Source organism: Schistocerca cancellata, chromosome 7, assembly GCF_023864275.1.
Source record: "Schistocerca cancellata isolate TAMUIC-IGC-003103 chromosome 7, iqSchCanc2.1, whole genome shotgun sequence".
Lineage (NCBI taxonomy): Eukaryota > Metazoa > Arthropoda > Insecta > Orthoptera > Acrididae > Schistocerca > Schistocerca cancellata.
This window is the reverse complement of record NC_064632.1, coordinates 442722984-442740974: the sequence shown is the minus strand read 5'-3', so window position 1 is coordinate 442740974 and position 17991 is coordinate 442722984. Positions and strand designations below refer to the sequence as shown.

Below are 17991 nucleotides of genomic sequence, written 5' to 3'. Positions count from 1 at the left end.
GCTTTTCATTAAGTCAACAGATGCATATATATATATATATATAGGGTGTTACAAAAAGGTACGGCCAAACTTTCAGGAAACATTCCTCACACACAAATAAAGAAAAGATGTTATGTGGACGTGTGTCCGGAAACGCTTAATTTCCAAGTTAGGGCTCATTTTAGTTTCGTCAGTATGTACTGTACTTCCTCGATTCACCGCCATGATTTCATACGGGATACTCTACCTGTGCTGCTAGAACATGTGGCTTTACAAGTACGACACAACATGTGGTTCATGCACGACGGAGCTCCTGCACATTTCAGTCGTAGTGTTCGTACGCTTCTCAACAACAGATTCGGTGACCGATGGATTGGTAGAGGCGGACCAATTCCATGGCCTCCATGCTCTCCTGACCTCAACCCTCTTGACTTGCATTTATGGGGGCATTTGAAAGTTCTTGTCTACGCAACCCCGGTACCAAATGTAGAGACTCTTCGTGCTCGTATTGTGGACGGCTGTGATACAATACGCCATTCTCCAGGGCTGCATCAGCGCATCAGGGATGGGATTCCATGCGACGGAGGGTGGATGCATGTATCCTCGCTAACGGAGGACATTTAGAACATTTCCTGTAACAAAGTGTTTGAAGTCACGCTGGTACGTTCTGTTGCTGTGTGTTTCCATTCCATTCCATGATTAATGTGATTTGAAGAGAAGTAATAAAATGAGCTCTAACATGGAAAGTAAGCGTTTCCGGACACATGTCCACATAACATCTTTTCTTTCTTTGTATGTGAGAAATGTTTCCTGAAAGTTTGGCCGTACCTTTTTGTAACACCCTATATATATATATATATATATATATATATATATATATATATATATATATATGAGGCAGATATTTAAGGCAGAAATATCTGAATAAAATTCTGAAGGGGCATCATATCTCGAGCTGAAAAATGAAAATGAGAGGAAACACCGAGCGAGGTGGTGCAGTGGACTTACTCTTGGGTGGTTCATGCTTCAGCATGTCATCCGAGCATCCAAATTTAGTTTTCCGTGATTTCCTTAAACCTATTATATCCTTTGAAACGAACGCCGCCCTTTAGTTTCCCCATCTCTTCTAATCAGAGCTCGTCCTTTGGTTCTAATTTTTGTCGTCGTCTTAAACCCTAATCTTTGTTCTTTTCCTTTATGAGAGCAAATATCGCGCTATGAAAGTGTGTTATACCGTTTATGTGGTGTATCCAAGTCATTTCATTCTTATTCATATTTTGTGACATTTCACAAGAGCCGCGCGTGATTAGCCGAGCGGTCTCAGGCGCTGCAGTCATAGACTGTGCGGCTGGTTCCGGCGGAGGTTCGAGTCCTCCCTCGGGCATAGGTGTGTGTGTTTGTCCTTAGGCTAATTTAGTTTAAGCAGTGCGTAAGCTTAGGGACTGATGACCTTAGCAGTTAAGTCCCATAAGATTTCAGACACATGTGAACATATTTTTCACAAGAAATGCCAGCTGGCACTAGTTTATGCTATCACGCAGTGGAACAGGTCTCTAGCATTACCAGTTCCGGGTTCGTCTTTCAACCGAGCGTTGAAGTCTCCATATACTGGAAATGTGCATTTAACGTTTCATCTGTTTGCGTCCGACCTCGAATGTGTATACATGATACACACATCAAAAAAAGTTTTGCATCACCCCGGTTCCCAGAACTCCTGAAGATAGACGTTGACTGTGGATATTGTATCACAGACACAGTCCCTTTGACTTTTCAGAGATGTCGCTAAACCTGCCCAAAGATGTACACCACCATGCATGAGCAGTGCCTATTAGACGGAAGGGGTCCGACAGCCGATGAGTTCCAGTCATTCCACCAGGAAGGAGGTACACGGCTCATGTTGTCTGTAGTTCAACCATGCCTAGACGGTCAATACCGCCGTTCGATCGCGTCCGCTTTATTACTCTGTGCCAGGAAGGGCTCTCAACAAGGGAAGTACCAGTCGTCTCGGAGTGAACCAAAGCGATGTTGTTCCGAAATGGAGGAGATACAGAGATACAGGAACTGTGGATGACATGCCTCGCTCATGCTGCCTCAGGGCTACTACTCCAGTGGATGACCGCTACCTACGGACTATGGCTCGGAAGAATCCCGGCAACAACGCCACCATGTTGAATAATGCTTTTCGTGCAGCCACATGACGTCGTGTTACGACTCAAACTGTGCGCAATAGGCTGCATGATGCGCAACATCTGACGTCCATGGCGAGGTCCATCTTTACAACCACCACAACATGCAGCGCGGTGCAGATGGCCCCAACAACATGCCGAATGGACCACTCAGTATTGGCATCGCGTTCTCTTCACCGATGAGTGTCGCATATGCCTTCAAGCAGACAGTCGTCGGAGACGTGTTTGGAGGCAACCCAGTGAGGCTGAACGCCTTAGACACACTGTCCAGCGAGTGCAGCAAGGTGGAGGTTCCCTGCTGTTTTGGGGTGGCATTATGTGGAGCCGATGTACGCCGCTGGTGGTCAGGGAAGGCACCGTAAAGGCTGTACGAAATGTGAATGCCATCTTCTGACCGATAGTGCAACCATATCGGCAGCATATTGGTGAGGCATTCCTCTTAATGAAGGACTATTTGCCCCCCCCCCCCCCCCCATCGTTCACATCTTGTGAGTGACTCCCTTCAGGATAACGACATCGCTCGACTACAGTGGCCAGCGTATTCTCCAGACGTGAACCCTATCGAACATGCCTGGGATAGATTTAAAAGGGCTGTTTATGAACCACCTGACCCACCAACCACTCTAAGGAATCTACACCGAATCGCCGTTGAGGAATGGGACAATCTGCACCAACAGTGCCTTGATGAACTTACGGATAATATGCTATGACGAATATAGGCATGCATCAATGCAAGAGAACGTGCTATTGGATATTAGAGGTACCGGTGTGTACAGCAATTTGGACCACCACCTCTGAAGGTCTTGCTGTGTGGTGGCACAACATGCAATATGTGGTTTTCATGAGCAATAAAAAGGACGGAAATGATGTTTATGTTGATCTCTACTCCAATTTTCTGTACAGGTTACGGAGCTCTCGGAACTGAAGTAATGTAAAACTTTTTTTGATGTGTATATCACTCTAAGGAAATGTTATTTACATATAGAAAACAGTAGTATCATAGGGCATTTTTGTTGGGAAACCTTAGAATCTTATTACATTTCTTTTATTTCTTCGTCATATTTTCGTAATTCATTTGGAAAGTGTGATTATTCTGTGTAGTTGTTTAATGATGGTGTCTTTGCTAAGAACGTGTAGAGAGTAAACGTCGCATTTATGTTTCATTGTCAGGCAATGCTATACCTCACTGTCAGCATCTAGTTATTCCTCTCGAGTAGCTCACTTTGAGGAGGGCGTGAGTGGGAAGGAAGCGAGTGGGGAGAGGGGGAGGCGGGAGGGAAATTTAGCTTAACTTTCCCGTTGACAGATGGATGAGGTTCTGGAGGGCCACGGATAATCATTCAATGACCGATGGAAACTGTTTGAGATTTAATCTAGCGTTCTGACGTGCAGTCTAGTGCCCAATAACTATATAGTACTAGGCGTACGAGTTCCAGTGGATCCAAGACAGGAGCTCTGTGCGCCACTGGAAACAATTAGGCGGGTCACAGGTGGCATATTTTCAACACTCGCGATACACCCTGAGGGTGAGCTGTGAATAAGGTTGTCTCTCGACGGCATAAGATCATGAGGTCTTAGAGAAAATGATGAATGCTTTATACTTAGCTGCTTTTCCGCTTCACTTGCTCTAAATATTTCTGGCTCGAGCAGACTGCCACCTCCTCTTTGTTGTATAGTTCGAGGCAGGGAAGTTCGCCACTTCAGTCGTAAATCTGGTCTGCTGCTTATGGAGATACAGGGCTAACAAGCCTCTGACAGGACAAGAATTTAGGAATCCTCAGTGTTGTTTTGGGCCTGGGAGATGGCGTGGTTACATTGTGGCTGGCCAGCTGGGAGTCCCGGATTTTCATGGCTCGCCTAGTGTGGGCTGTTTTACACGCTATAGGTTGAACTCTCTGTACGGAACCTATAGTAGGAGATGCTGTGGCAGTATACACTGTGACGTATAGTGGCATGGAAGCAATGAGGCCTTGGTAAGTCGCTGGAGGCAGCTGACACTACATTTGCACATCCGTCACCTAATTCCCGTAAATTCCTAGGAGGGGCGATGAGCTGTGACGCCATGTTCAGTCAAATTCCAGAAGTATTCGATCTGTTTCAGATACGTTGAGTTTTTTTTTTTTTGGGGGGGGGGGGGGGGGCAGCGGAACCACTCCATCATACTTCTGACCTTGTGACATAGCGCCCTATCTTGTTGAAAAATGCCACTGCCGTCGGGAAATATGATCGTCATGAAGGGGTGCACGTGGTCTGCAACCAGTGTACGACACTCCTTGGCCGTCATGGTGCCTTACATGAGCTCCATTGGACCCATGGATACCCACTTGAATGTTCATGTGTCAAGGAGCTGTTTCTCTGGAAGACGACGGGTTCGTGCCTTCCATCGGCGTGATGAAGAATGTATCGGGATTCATCAGAGCAGGCAACGCTCTGCCACTGTGCTTATTGTCACGCTTATTTCACTCGTAGTTGCCGATGTCGTGGTGTTAACATTGGTACATGCATGGGTCGTTGGTTGCGGAGGCCCATCGTTAGGAATGCTTGCTGCACCTTGTTCACACACACTTGTACGCTGGCCAGCATTAAAGTCTGATGTAAGTTCCACCACAGTTCGCCGATTGTACTATTTCGTCAATCTGCCCAGTTACAACGTCCGACATCTGTAAAGAGCGGCGGCCGCCCAACTCCACGATTTCTGGACGTGGTTTCACCTTGGTTCCGCCACGTGTTGAAGACACTCACCACAGCACTCCCCGAACACCCGACAATTTCTGCAGTTTCCGATATGCTTGTACTAGCCGCTAGGCCATCACGATCTGCATTCGGTGAAACTCGACAGCTGACGCTGCTGTCACGTGGACATGTTTATATCGATAGTCGGTCGGTGGTCATTATGTTCTGGCTGATCTGTGTGGTCTTCACACAGTTCCCTGCGGTTATCACCTAGCGGGTTGAAAAACATGCTGGACGGTAGCTAAACATATTACTCCTCAAAGGGTGCCATCCTTACTAAAAGGGCAATTTTTGATGAGTCACATCCTGGTGACGATGTGTTGAAGGAGCCAGTGAGTTCTTTTGAGTACGACTGGCTGGAGACATATCCCTCCTTCCGTTAGTGATCACAGGAACCTGCAACACCAGCAAGCCTCCTATTACCAGCTAAATACGGAGACAAAAATTTCTTTAATTAGGTTTACGATTACCTCTTGGTGTAGCATCAGACAACGAGGAGGCGCTACTACAGACGATTACACAGATTATTATACTGACGTATATTATAGGTCTAAAGGTTCTGTAACACGTGGTTAGTAACAGAAACTACAATCAACATCCTAATATTGTAATTATGCTGCACTGGTATGTGGTAACACACTGACTGACAACTGCATTGTGAGTACCTAGTCAACTTGATTGTGTGGCCATAAAATGACGGCAACTAATCGTCGAAAGACCTCTAACTTTCGTTATTACATATCAAGTAACACTGTAGAGTATTACATGTGAAATATTCAGTCGTTACGTCATACGTGTACAAGTGTAATGGGGAACTGAAATGATTTCTCTGCAGTTGGCTAAAAATTTCTCTGAGCACTATGGGACTTAACTTCTGAGGTCATCAGTCCCCTAGAACTTAGAACTACTTAAACCTAATTAACCTAAGGACATCACACACATCCATGCCCGAGGCAGGATTCGAACCTGCGACCGTAGCGGTCGCGCGGTTCCAGACTGTAGCGCCTAGAACCGCTCGGCCACCCCGGCCGGCTCTCTATAGTTCATAAAGGAAAGATCACTTGACACGTAAGTTGTTGTTGTTGTGGTCTTCAGTCCTGAGACTGGTTTGATGCAGCTCTCCATGCTACTCTATCCTGTGCAAGCTTCTTCATCTCCCAGTACCTACTGCAACCTACATCCTTCTGAATCTGCTTAGTGTATTCATCTCTTGGTCTCCCTCTACGATTTTTACCCTCCACGCTGCCCTCCAATGCTAAATTTGTGATCCCTCGATGCCTCAGAACATGTCCTACTAACCGATCCCTTCTTCTAGTCAAGTTGTGCCACAAACTTGTCTTCTCACCAATCCCATTCAATACCTCCTCATTAGTTACGTGATCTACCCACCTTATCTTCAGCATTCTTCTGTAGCACCACATTTCGAAAGCTTCTATTCTCTTCTTGTCCAAACTAGTTATCGTCCATGTTTCACTTCCATACATGGCTACACTCCATACAAATACTTTCAGAAACGACTTCCTGACACCTAAATCTATATTCGATGTTAACAAATTTCTCTTCTTGAGAAACGCTTTCCTTGCCATTGCCAGTCTACATTTTATATCCTCTCTACTTCGACCATCATCGGTTATTTTACTCCCTAAATAGCAAAACTCCTTTACTACTTTAAGTGTCTCATTTCCTAATCTAATTCCCTCAGCATCACCCGACTTAATTTGACTACATTCCATTATCCTCGTTTTGCTTTTGTTGATGTTCATCTTTTATCCTCCTTTCAAGACACTGTCCATTCCGTTCAACTGCTCTTCCAAGTCCTTTGCTGTCTCTGACAGAATTACAATGTCATCGGCGAACCTCAAAGTTTTTACTTCTTCTCCATGAATTTTAATACCTACTCCGAATTTTTCTTTTGTTTCCTTTACTGCTTGCTCAATATACAGATTGAATAACATCGGGGAGAGGCTACAACCCTGTCTCACTCCTTTCCCAACCACTGCTTCCCTTTCATGCCCCTCGACTCTTATAACTGCCATCTGGTTTCTGTACAAATTTTAAATAGCCTTTCGCTCCCTGTATTTTACCCCTGCCACCTTCAGAATTTGAAAGAGAGTATTCCAGTCAACATTGTCAAAAGCTTTCTCTAAGTCTACAAATGCTAGAAACGTAGGTTTGCCTTTTCTTAATCTTTCTTCCAAGATAAGTCGTAAGGTCAGTATTGCCTCACGTGTTCCAACATTTCTACGGAATCCAAACTGATCTTCCCCGAGGTTGGCTTCTACCAGTTTTTCCATTTGTCTGTAAAGAATTCGTGTTAGTATTTTGCAGCTGTGACTTATTAAACTGATAGTTCGGTAATTTTCACATCTGTCAACACTTGCTTTCTTTGGGATTGGAATTATTATATTCTTCTTAAAGTCTGAGGGTATTTCGCCTGTCTCATACATCGTGCTCACCAGATGGTAGAGTTTTGTCATGACTGGCTCTCCTGAGGCCATCAGTAGTTCTAATGGAATGTTGTCTACTCCCGGGGCCTTGTTTTGACTCAGGTCTTTCAGTGCTCTGTCAAACTCTTCACGCAATATCTTATCTCCCATTTCATCTTCATCTACATCCTCTTCCATTTCCATAATATTATCCTCAAGTACATCGCCCTTGTATAAACCCTCTATATACTCCTTCCACCTTTCTGCTTTCCCTTCTTTGCTTAGAACTGGGTTGCCATCTGAGCTCTTGATATTCATACAAGTGGTTCTCTTCTCTCCAAAGGTCTCTTTAATTTTCCTGTAGACAGTATCTATCTTACCCCTAGTGAGACAAGCCTCTACATCCTTACATTTGTCCTCTAGCCATCCCTGCTTAGCCATTTTGCACTTCCTGTCGATTTCATTTTTGAGACGTTTGTATTCCTTTTTGCCTGCTTCATTTACTGCATTTTTATATTTTCTCCTTTCGTCAATTAAATTCAATATTTCTTCTGTTACCCAAGGATTTCTATTAGCCCGCGTCTTTTTACCTACTTGATCGTCTGCTGCCTTCACCACTTCTTCCCTCAGAGCTACCCATTCTTCTTCTACTGTATTTCTTTCCCCCATTCCTGTCAATTGTTCCCTAATGCTCTCCCTGAAACTCTCTACAACCTCTGGTTCTTTCAGTTTATCCAGGTCCCATCTCCTTAAATTCCCACCTTTTTGCAGTTTCTTCAGTTTCAATCTGCAGTTCATAACCAATAGATTGTGGTCAGAATCTACATCTGCCCCAGGAAATGTCTTACAATTTAAAACCTGGTTCCTAAATCTCTGTCTTACCATTATATAATCTATCTGAAACCTGTCAGTATCTCCAGGCTTCTTCCATGTATACAGCCTCCTTTCATGATTCTTGAACCAAGTGTTAGCTATGATTAAGTTATGCTCTGTGCAAAATTCTACAAGGCGGCTTCCTCTTTCATTCCTTCCCCCCAATCCATATTCACCTACTATGTTTCCTTCTCTCCCTTTTCCTACTGACGAATTCCAGTCACCCATGACTATTAAATTTTCGTCTCCCTTCACTACCTGAATAATTTCTTTTATCTCGTCATACATTTCATCTATTTCTTCATCATCTGCAGAGCTAGTTGGCATATAAACTTGTACTACTGTAGTAGGCATGGGCTTTGTGTCTATCTTGGCCACAATAATGCGTTCACTATGCTGTTTGTAGTAGCTAACCCGCACTCCTATTTTTTTATTCATTATTAAACCTACTCCTGCATTACCCCTATTTGACACGTAAGTTATAGAAACTGAAATAACATGAAATACGCGTATGGCATATTTGCCCACGAGCCCCTATCTGGGATGTTCGGTCGCCTGGAGGGAGTCTTTTTATGTGATGCCACTTCGGCGACTTGCGTATCATGATGATGAAACGATGATGAGGATAATACGAACATCGAGTCCAGAGCGAAGAAAATCCCCGAACCTGTTGAGAATCAAACTTAGGGCCTCGTAATCGAGAGGCATCAACGCTAACCAAAAGATGATGCGCTGCTGACTTCTAGACACTAGGCTATGCTGTCTATTCACTTCTGCGTAGCTGCTGCAAACTACATCCATTTGAACCTATTTACTGTATTCAAGCATTGGTCTTCCTCTATTATTTTATGGCTCGCTACCCATCCTCTTCCAACCGTAACCAAATTAACCAGTTCTTGGTGCCTCAGAACGTGTTGGTTTAGACATGCACCTACATACCAGTTTACAATACGGTTTCGAGTCATGGCTTGTTTTGTCTTTCTACATGTACATCTATACTCAGCAAGCCACATCACGGTGTGTAGCGGGGGGCACTTCTGGCATCGCTATCATTTGCCACTTCCCTGTTCCGTTCGTCAAAGACGCGCGGGAAGAATGAATGTAGGTAAACCTCCATAGGAGCTCTAATCCATCTTATTTTCTGTTCATTGTCATTTCTCTCTAAGTAATGTGCTACCAGACTCTTCTTGGAATGTACGAGCACGGAATTTCAACAGGCAACCGCTCTCTGACGCACAGCGCCTTTCTTGTAATGTCTACCATTGGAGTTCGTTGAGCAACTCAACAACACGTTCGCGTCGACTAAACGGTTCCGTGACGAAACGCGGCGCTCTTTGTTAAATCTTCTCTGTCTGTTATGTTAACTCAACGTGAAAGGCACTCAGACTGATGAGCAACACTCAAGAATCGATTTTGCAAGGGTTTTGTAAGATAATTATTTCGTAAATGAATTACATTTCCTTAAGGTTCTCCAAATGTATCATGGACTGTTGTCTGACTATTCTGTAAATTTTTTTGTGAGTTCGTTTCACTTTAGGTGACTCCGGATGAGTACACCTAGGTACTTTGTGGTAGTAACTGTTTCCAGTGATTTACCGCCGACAATGTAATCGATCACTAGTGGATTTCTTCGCCTAATTATGCGGCGTTCGTTACATTTGTTTATGTTGAGGCTCAACCAACAATCCCTTCATCTATTACCGATTCTCTGCAGCTCGTCCTGCATTTTCCTGCAGTCTTCTGGCGTTGCTACCTCTTTATGGACAATTGTACCATCCACGAACATCCTCATAGAGCTTACAACGCTATCCACTGCATAATTAAAATATAGTGTAAACGCAAAGGGTCGTGAAATAAAATGATCGTAGGGTAAATGGATGTATGGGAGTCCCCACCAGGGGAAGTTCAGCCGGCGAGTTGCAAGTCTTTTCAGTTGCGCCACATTTGGCGGCTTAGGATCGATAATGATGAGAACAACACAGCATCAATTCCCAAGAGGAAAGAAACCTCCGATTCGGTGAGGAATCGAACCCACGCCCAGTACATGGTAGTCAGAGGCGCTGAACACTCAGCTAAGGGGGCAGACTAGTAAGGGGCCCATCCATCACACTGAACTTATTTGGGATACTTTGAAATTTTCGTTGTTAGTCCGTATTGTTATTTTGAAATTTTTGTGGCTAGTTCAAGTTAAGACTTGGGATTTCAATGCGAGTTCCGAGTTGTGATTTACAAAATTTTGTGTTTAGTTCAATTCTAACATTATAAATTTAGGATGATGGTTGCTGGTTTAGATTTTCGGTTGCAGTTAACAGTGTGTGAACCAATTATTCCTATCCTACTGGGACTTTTGAAATGATCAAAATAATACCTCAACAGCTCGTTTATGGACCTGTATTTACTGGAACATTTTCGTTTCTATTATGGTAGACATTCACTCGTGTGAATTTCCGCTGTTAATTAAGATACACTCTATATAAAAACTGAAGACCTTTGAAATAGGTGCTAACTTGAGATTAAGTGACTACACAGAAGAGCATCTCGACGAGCCGCATCAAACAAGTCAGAAGGATAATAATTACCCCTCCCCCTCACCCCCCCCCCACCCAAAAAGTGAAGGAAGAGTAGAGTTTGCGGTCTCGTCGGCATCTAGCTCATTAGAGATGCAGCAAAACATCGTATTAGACGAGTATAGGGAAGAACACCGGCCTTATGCTCAAGGAATCATTCCAGTGTTCTATTCAAGCAATTTGTGGGAAACCAGAAACAAATAAGGATGGCTGAATGGGTATTTAAAACAGTCTATCTCCGACAAAAGCCACCCCCCCCTCTCTCTCTCTCTCTCTCAGCGTTCGTGTGTCTAAGGGTAAGCCTTTTACGGCTTTTGTTTGTTTCTGTGAGGACAATCGCCTAGGGTCATAAATATAACAATGTAATTATAGTGCTTTCTGTGTAGAGTCCAAGCAGCCACCCATTCATCAGCCTATCCACAGAAACAGTACTGTATGTGCCGGTGTAGTTCGTTCACAACTTCTTGAAAAAAGGTTCATCATTTCGGGATCGGCTCAAACTGGTAGAAGTTGGTGGACTTTGGGCCATGAGTGTTTTGTGTCCGCCCGCTACCAACATCGGTGACCTCAAAATACAGTACACGTGTGTTTACCGTAACCATTACGATCTGACTGCCGTCCCTTGCTGGGCCAGACCAGGAAGCATCTGTTTAGTAGTAGTAATGTATGAGGAAACCGCAGATTGTTCCGCCGACAACGCCGCTCTCCCTGCGGCTGTCCATCTGCTGGTCTTCGGCTCCGTTCCCCGCAACCCTTTGAAAACTCGGACAGGACCTTATCGTCAAACAATACACTATCTGATCAGAAGAACTCGGACACGGCTATTTAATGCGGAATTGATCACTAGATGTCACGAAGGCGGGCCTGCTAGTAGGAAAGTAGGCGGTTAGTATTGTGTTGTTAGTAGAGAAACAGTAACAGCAGAACGAATAAGTCAAGAAAGTTCAGTGACTGCGTACGGTGCCTAGTCATCGGATTTCAGCCTAGTAACAGATCCATCAGGGACATTTCAACCCTTCTAAAGCGGCGCAATTCAACCGTTGGTGATGCTGTTGTGAAGTGGAAACGCAAAGGATCAAACACAGCTAAAGCAAGAGCAGGTGTGCCTCATGTACTAATCAACAGGATGCGTCGAACATTGCGGAGGATGCCTGTAAAAAGTTGGATGATATCAATTTAAAGACTCAAGATGCTACCACCAGTCCAGTTGGGATAATGACTATGCATAGGAAATTTAAAAGAATGGGGTAAAATGGTCGAGCAGATCCTTCTCTCCCTGACCTTTCTTTTTCTTCTTTTTCATCAGTCTTCTTACTGGTTTGATGCGACCCGCCACGATTCCTCCTGTGCGAACCTTTTCATATCAGAAAATCACTTGCAACATACACTCCTGGAAATGGAAAATAGAACACATTGACACCGGTGTGTCAGACCCACCATACTTGCTCCGGACACTGCGAGAGGGCTGTACAAGCAATGAACACACGCACGGCACAGCGGACACACCAGGAACCGCGGTGTTGGCCGTCGAATGGCGCTAGCTGCGCAGCATTTGTGCACCGCCGCCGTCAGTGTCAGCCAGTTTGCCGTGGCATACGGAGCTCCATCGCAGTCTTTAACACTGGTAGCAAGCCGCGACAGCGTGGACGTGAACCGTATGTGCAGTTGACGGACTTTGAGCGAGGGCGTATAGTGGGCATGCGGGAGGCCGGGTGGACGTACCGCCGAATTGCTCAACACGTGGGGCGTGAGGTCTCCACAGTACATCGATGTTGTCGCCAGTGGTCGGCGGAAGGTGCACGTGCCCGTCGACCTGGGACCGGACCGCAGCGACGCACGGATGCACGCCAAGACCGTAGGATCCTACGCAGTGCCGTAGGGGACCACACCGCCACTTCCCAGCAAATTAGGGACACTGTTGCTCCTGGGGTATCGGCGAGGACCATTCGCAACCGTATCCATGAAGCTGGGCTACGGTCCCGCACACCGTTAGGCCGTCTTCCGCTCACGCCCCAACATCGTGCAGCCCGCCTCCAGTGGTGTCGCGACAGGCGTGAATGGAGGGACGAATGGAGACGTGTCGTCTTCAGCGATGAGAGTCGCTTCTGCCTTGGTGCCAATGATGGTCGTATGCGTGTTTGGCGCCGTGCAGGTGAGCGCCACAATCAGGACTGCATACGACCGAGGCACACAGGGCCAACACCCGGCATCATGGTGTGGGGAGCGATCTCCTACACTGGCCGTACACCACTGGTGATCGTCGAGGGGACACTGAATAGTGCACGGTACATCCAAACCGTCATCGAACCCATCGTTCTACCATTCCTAGACCGGCAAGGGAACTTGCTGTTCCAACAGGACAATGCACGTCCGCATGTATCCCGTGCCACCCAACGTGCTCTAGAAGGTGTATGTCAACTACCCTGGCCAGCAAGATCTCCGGATCTGTCCCCCATTGAGCATGTTTGGGACTGGATGAAGCGTCGTCTCACGCGGTCTGCACGTCCAGCACGAACGCTGGTCCAACTGAGGCGCCAGGTGGAAATGGCATGGCAAGCCGTTCCACAGGACTACATCCAGCATCTCTACGATCGTCTCCATGGGAGAATAGCAGCCAGCATTGCTGCGAAAGGTGGATATACACTGTACTAGTGCCGACATTGTGCATGCTCTGTTGCCTGTGTCTATGTGCCTGTGGTTCTGTCAGTGTGATCATGTGATGTATCTAACCCCAGGAATGTGTCAATAAAGTTTCCCCTTCCTGGGACAATGAATTCACGGTGTTCTAATTTCAATTTCCAGGAGTGTATGTCCTCGATTATTTGCTAGATGTAGCGCAATCTCTGTCTTCCTCAACAGTTTTTACCCTCTACAGTTCCCTCTAGTACTACGGAAGTTATTCCGTGACGTCTTAACAAACGTCCTACCATCCTGCCCTTCTTCCTGACAGTGTTTTACATATATTCCTTTCCTCGCCGATTGTGCGGAGAATCTACTCTTTTGTTACCTTATCAGTCCACCTAATTTTCAACATTTTTCTGTAGCCCCGCATTTCAAATGCCTTTATTCTCTTCTAGCAAGGGCCTTGCCGCAGTGGATACACCGGTTCCCTTGAGATCACCGGAGTTAAGAGCTGTCGGGCGTGGTCGGCACTTGGATGGGTGACCAACCGGGCCGCCATGCGCTGTTGCCATTTTTCGGGGTGCACTCAGCCTCGTGATGCCAATTGAGGAGCTACTCGACCGAATAGTAGCGGCTTCGGTCAAGAATACCATCATAACGACTGGGAGAGCGGTGTGCTGACCACACGCCCCTCCTATCTGCATCCTCAGCTGAGGATGACACGGAGGTCGGATGGTCCCGATGGGCCACTTGTGGACTTGTGGCCTGAAGACGGAGTGATTTTATATATATATATATATATCTTCTGTGACTGTTTTCCCACAGTTCATGCCTCACTATCGTACAATGCTGCTCTCCAAGCGTACATTCTCAGAAATTTCTTCCTCTACTTAAGACCTATTTCTCCTAGCCAGGATTGTCCTTTCTGCCAGTGCTAGTCTGCTTTTTATGTCCTCCTTGCTCTGTTCATCATGTTTTATTTTGCTGAATAGCTAGCAGAATTCTTTAAATTCATATACTTCGTGATGTTCAGTTCCTCTCTGCTCTCACTTCTGTCACTTCTCATTACTTTCGTCATTCTTCGATTTACTCTCAATCCATATTTTGTACTCAGTGGACTGCTCATTCCGTTCAACAGTTCCTGTAATTCTTCTTCATTTTCACTGAGGATAAAGCGCGCGCGCCTGTGTGTGTGTGTGTGTGTGTGAGATTGGGTGGGTGGGTGAATCAATACCATCAGCGAATCTTAACACTGATATCCTTTCACCTTTAATTTTAATCCCGCTCTTGGAAATTTCTTTTATTTCCGTCATTGATTTTTCGACATATAGTTTGAACAGCAGGAGCGAAAGACTGCATCCCTGTCTTACACCCTTGTGTGCCACACATTTTTGTAGTCAATACTAAGGGGCGCCTGAGATGGAGTAAAGAGCGACGCCATTAGAGAATTGATCACTGGAAACGAGTTATTTGGAGAGATGCCCTCTGGCAATCTGACGGGATGGTTTGGGTTTGGCGAATACCCTAAGATCTTTAAAATTGTTCAAATGGCTCTAAGCACTATGAGACTTAACATTTGAGGTCGTCAGTCCCCTAGACTTAGAACTACTCAGACCTAACTAACCTAAGGACATCGCACACATCCATGCCCGAGGCAGGATTCGAACCTGCGACCGTAGCAGCCGCGTGGTTCCGTACTGAAGCACCTAGAACCGCTCGACCACAGCGGCCGCCGAAGAACTTTAGCTGCCATCATGTGTAGTGAAGTACAGTTGAGGTAGCATTACTGTATCCGGGTGTTTTTCGTGCTTAGGCTGTGGTCCCATTATCGTGATGTGAAAACATTGAATGTGGATGAATATGAACACGATTTCGGTATTTTGTGCTGCATACAAAGGAGGAACAGATCGGAAACGATGACTGTATCGGCATGACTGTGTACTCTGTCCTAAAGCAGCATTGCGAGGCAAAGGATTGTGGACGACAACAACATTCCTGATATCAACTGGCCTGCCCACAGTCCTGACCTGAATCCACTGATACACCGGTCCACCGGTTGCTGCTTAAGTACGTCGATTCACTGGGGGCCATAGCATCCAACAACACTACTTCTCTGGTTTCGGATCTTGAGGAAGAGCATGCTGACATTCCTCCACAGATACTCACAAGGGGAAGGCTTCAGACACGGCCAACCGATTCGGCGCAAATTTGGCAGGTCGCTTGTGTACGACCTAAAACGAAGGAATCTAAGATATATTGGGTCAACACACCCACGTTTTTTAGAAAATCACCCCTAAAGGTTATGACGAGCAGTCGACTCAAAATGGGAGGGATTGATAGATAACTGTAAATAGAGCATTTTTCATCATCAGGTAGGGGGTCCGAAAACGCATACTTTTCCAGAAATCGAAGTAAGGATAGCCGGCACGGTAGCTCAGCGTGTTCGGTCAGAGGGCTGCTCGCCCTCTGTAATAAAAAAATGAGTAAAGGAATCAACAATCAACTTGAACGGATGTCTTGTGAAGTTCGCCCAGACCAAACGCAACGAACAATTCCGAACAAAAAAAAAAAAAAAAAAAAAAAAAAGTATAGCGCAACTGCCAAGGTAACTGACTGGGACTGGGAGAACCCGGGTTCGAATCTCGAAGAAACCTAACGAATGTTGTTATTCTTTTTGTTTGCATTTTTCCATATCTCAATTGATAGGGATAGGAGGCTTAGTAAGGTAAGTAAATCAATAAGGACTGATAATAATAAGACAGGCAAATAAATTTCTCAAACCTCTTGGGATAGTAAACAACTAAAATGTTACTCCAGGTCACTTTACAATGGCTCGTCCAGTCACCGTTACGTGTCCTCACTTTTCTTCGAACAACTAGATGGATGGTACTTGTCATATAAACATTCGAAACAAATATACTCACGGCACCAAGAACATCTAATGAATGCAATCTTCTGACAGCTACATTGTTCCTTCCGAAGAGTCGGCGGAAAACAAACCTGTTTTACATTTAAAAACATGTCTTTTTCGGGAATTAATTTTGATGCGTAACACGCATACGATCTCATTGCCTGAAAAATCGGTGCTGAAAGTTGGTTATGAATTATGCTGTGAATAGTTATTGCATCCGTGCGATTGTGCAATTCCCGCTGGGTTTCCAGAAGCACACTGCAATTCTGAAGCCTGGACGATTTTTTAAAATTGCATTTTTGGATCCATAAAATTGTTCAGAATCCACCCCTGAAACGGTTTTTCCGAATACGGAACGCAAATGTTTGTTATTCGCGTTTGAACAAAAAAATGCACCTGCTTGAAATCGGCCTTTTCCACGCATCAGTTGTTTTTTCGGGAATTTCGACTTTGTAGCCGCGAAAAATTATTCTATGTGCTTGCTCATTGAATCAAGTGATCAAGTGATCAAGGAGCTTACGACGTACTACGGCTTGGCAATCCGACGGCATTCAAATTCCGTGGAACAGATGAAGAAGGCAATTTGGGCAACGTATTTCCACAAGTGTTCGACGGATGACCACCCACAACACCAAAATTGTCCGGTTGGGGAAACTAGTTGGTGCAAGTGGAGCATTGCAGAGGCTACCGGACATCTGGACGAATATCACCACGGCCAGCCGCTCTCCAAAGAAGATCTACGAAGCCCTTTCGGAGGACGAGTTATTGTACCGGTGTTTGGGAAGAAACACACAAAATTCAAATGAAAGTTTGAACGCGTGTGTTTGGAAGTTAGACTCCAAGCATTTGCATTCTGGTGCGAAGACTGTGGAGATTGCGACTTTCCTGGCATTGAGCAGCTTCAATGAAGGGTATTCAGCAGTTCTGAAGATCATGACAACGATGGACGTCGCCCTGGGACTCTATTCGACGCAGTTCGCCAAACATTCGGACGACCACCGGATTCAAGCGGCCGAAAGCCGCTTGTCACCGGCCGTACGAGCGGCTCTGGAGCCGCGCAAAATGGCCCAGATCGAACAGAACGCCCTCTATGAGGAAGAGGAAGGACTAGTTTATGGACACGGAATAGCAGATTGAAAGTAAGTTGCATAATATTGCATTTATATGTAGTCAAAACTTCAAACGCGTTTTTCTCGAAATGACTCTTTTTTATCGCGCGGTATGGCAACTTCAAATCTACTTCGCCGATTGGCATGATTCTTTGTTTCCTACGAAGCTAACTAAATTGTCTAGGAGTTGTACCACTTTTACTCCGCTCCATCAACTATAAACATTTTTACTTGGCCGACGAAGTCGAAAAATCTATGAAAAACCCTATTTTGTTTCAAATGGCCACCATTTTGTTTCCTGCGATCCAAATAACATACGCGAGGTACAATTCCTAAAGAATCGTATATACTTCACTAACGTCAACTCAGTTTTGATTTCAGACGAGCCGGCTGACCTGTGACATACCGCGCGTGGAGGTCTACATCGAAATTTTGTTTCGTTCCGACGGCACTTCCCCTTTGCTCTTCGACATTTCCGGTCGAAAAAATTCCAGTTTGTAGAGGAAATATCAATAAGCATTTTGACAAAATTTGACGTTGATAACCATAACACATCCGAGAAAAAAAAATCACAAAGAACATGCT

At 45.3% G+C, this 17991-nt stretch overlaps 1 protein-coding gene across 1 annotated transcript in view; it reads right to left on the bottom strand.

Moving 5' to 3' along the window:
* Positions 1-17991, bottom strand: part of LOC126092819 (cilia- and flagella-associated protein 45-like) — a 134300-nt gene that overhangs the window by 102829 nt on the left and 13480 nt on the right. The window lies entirely within an intron of this gene.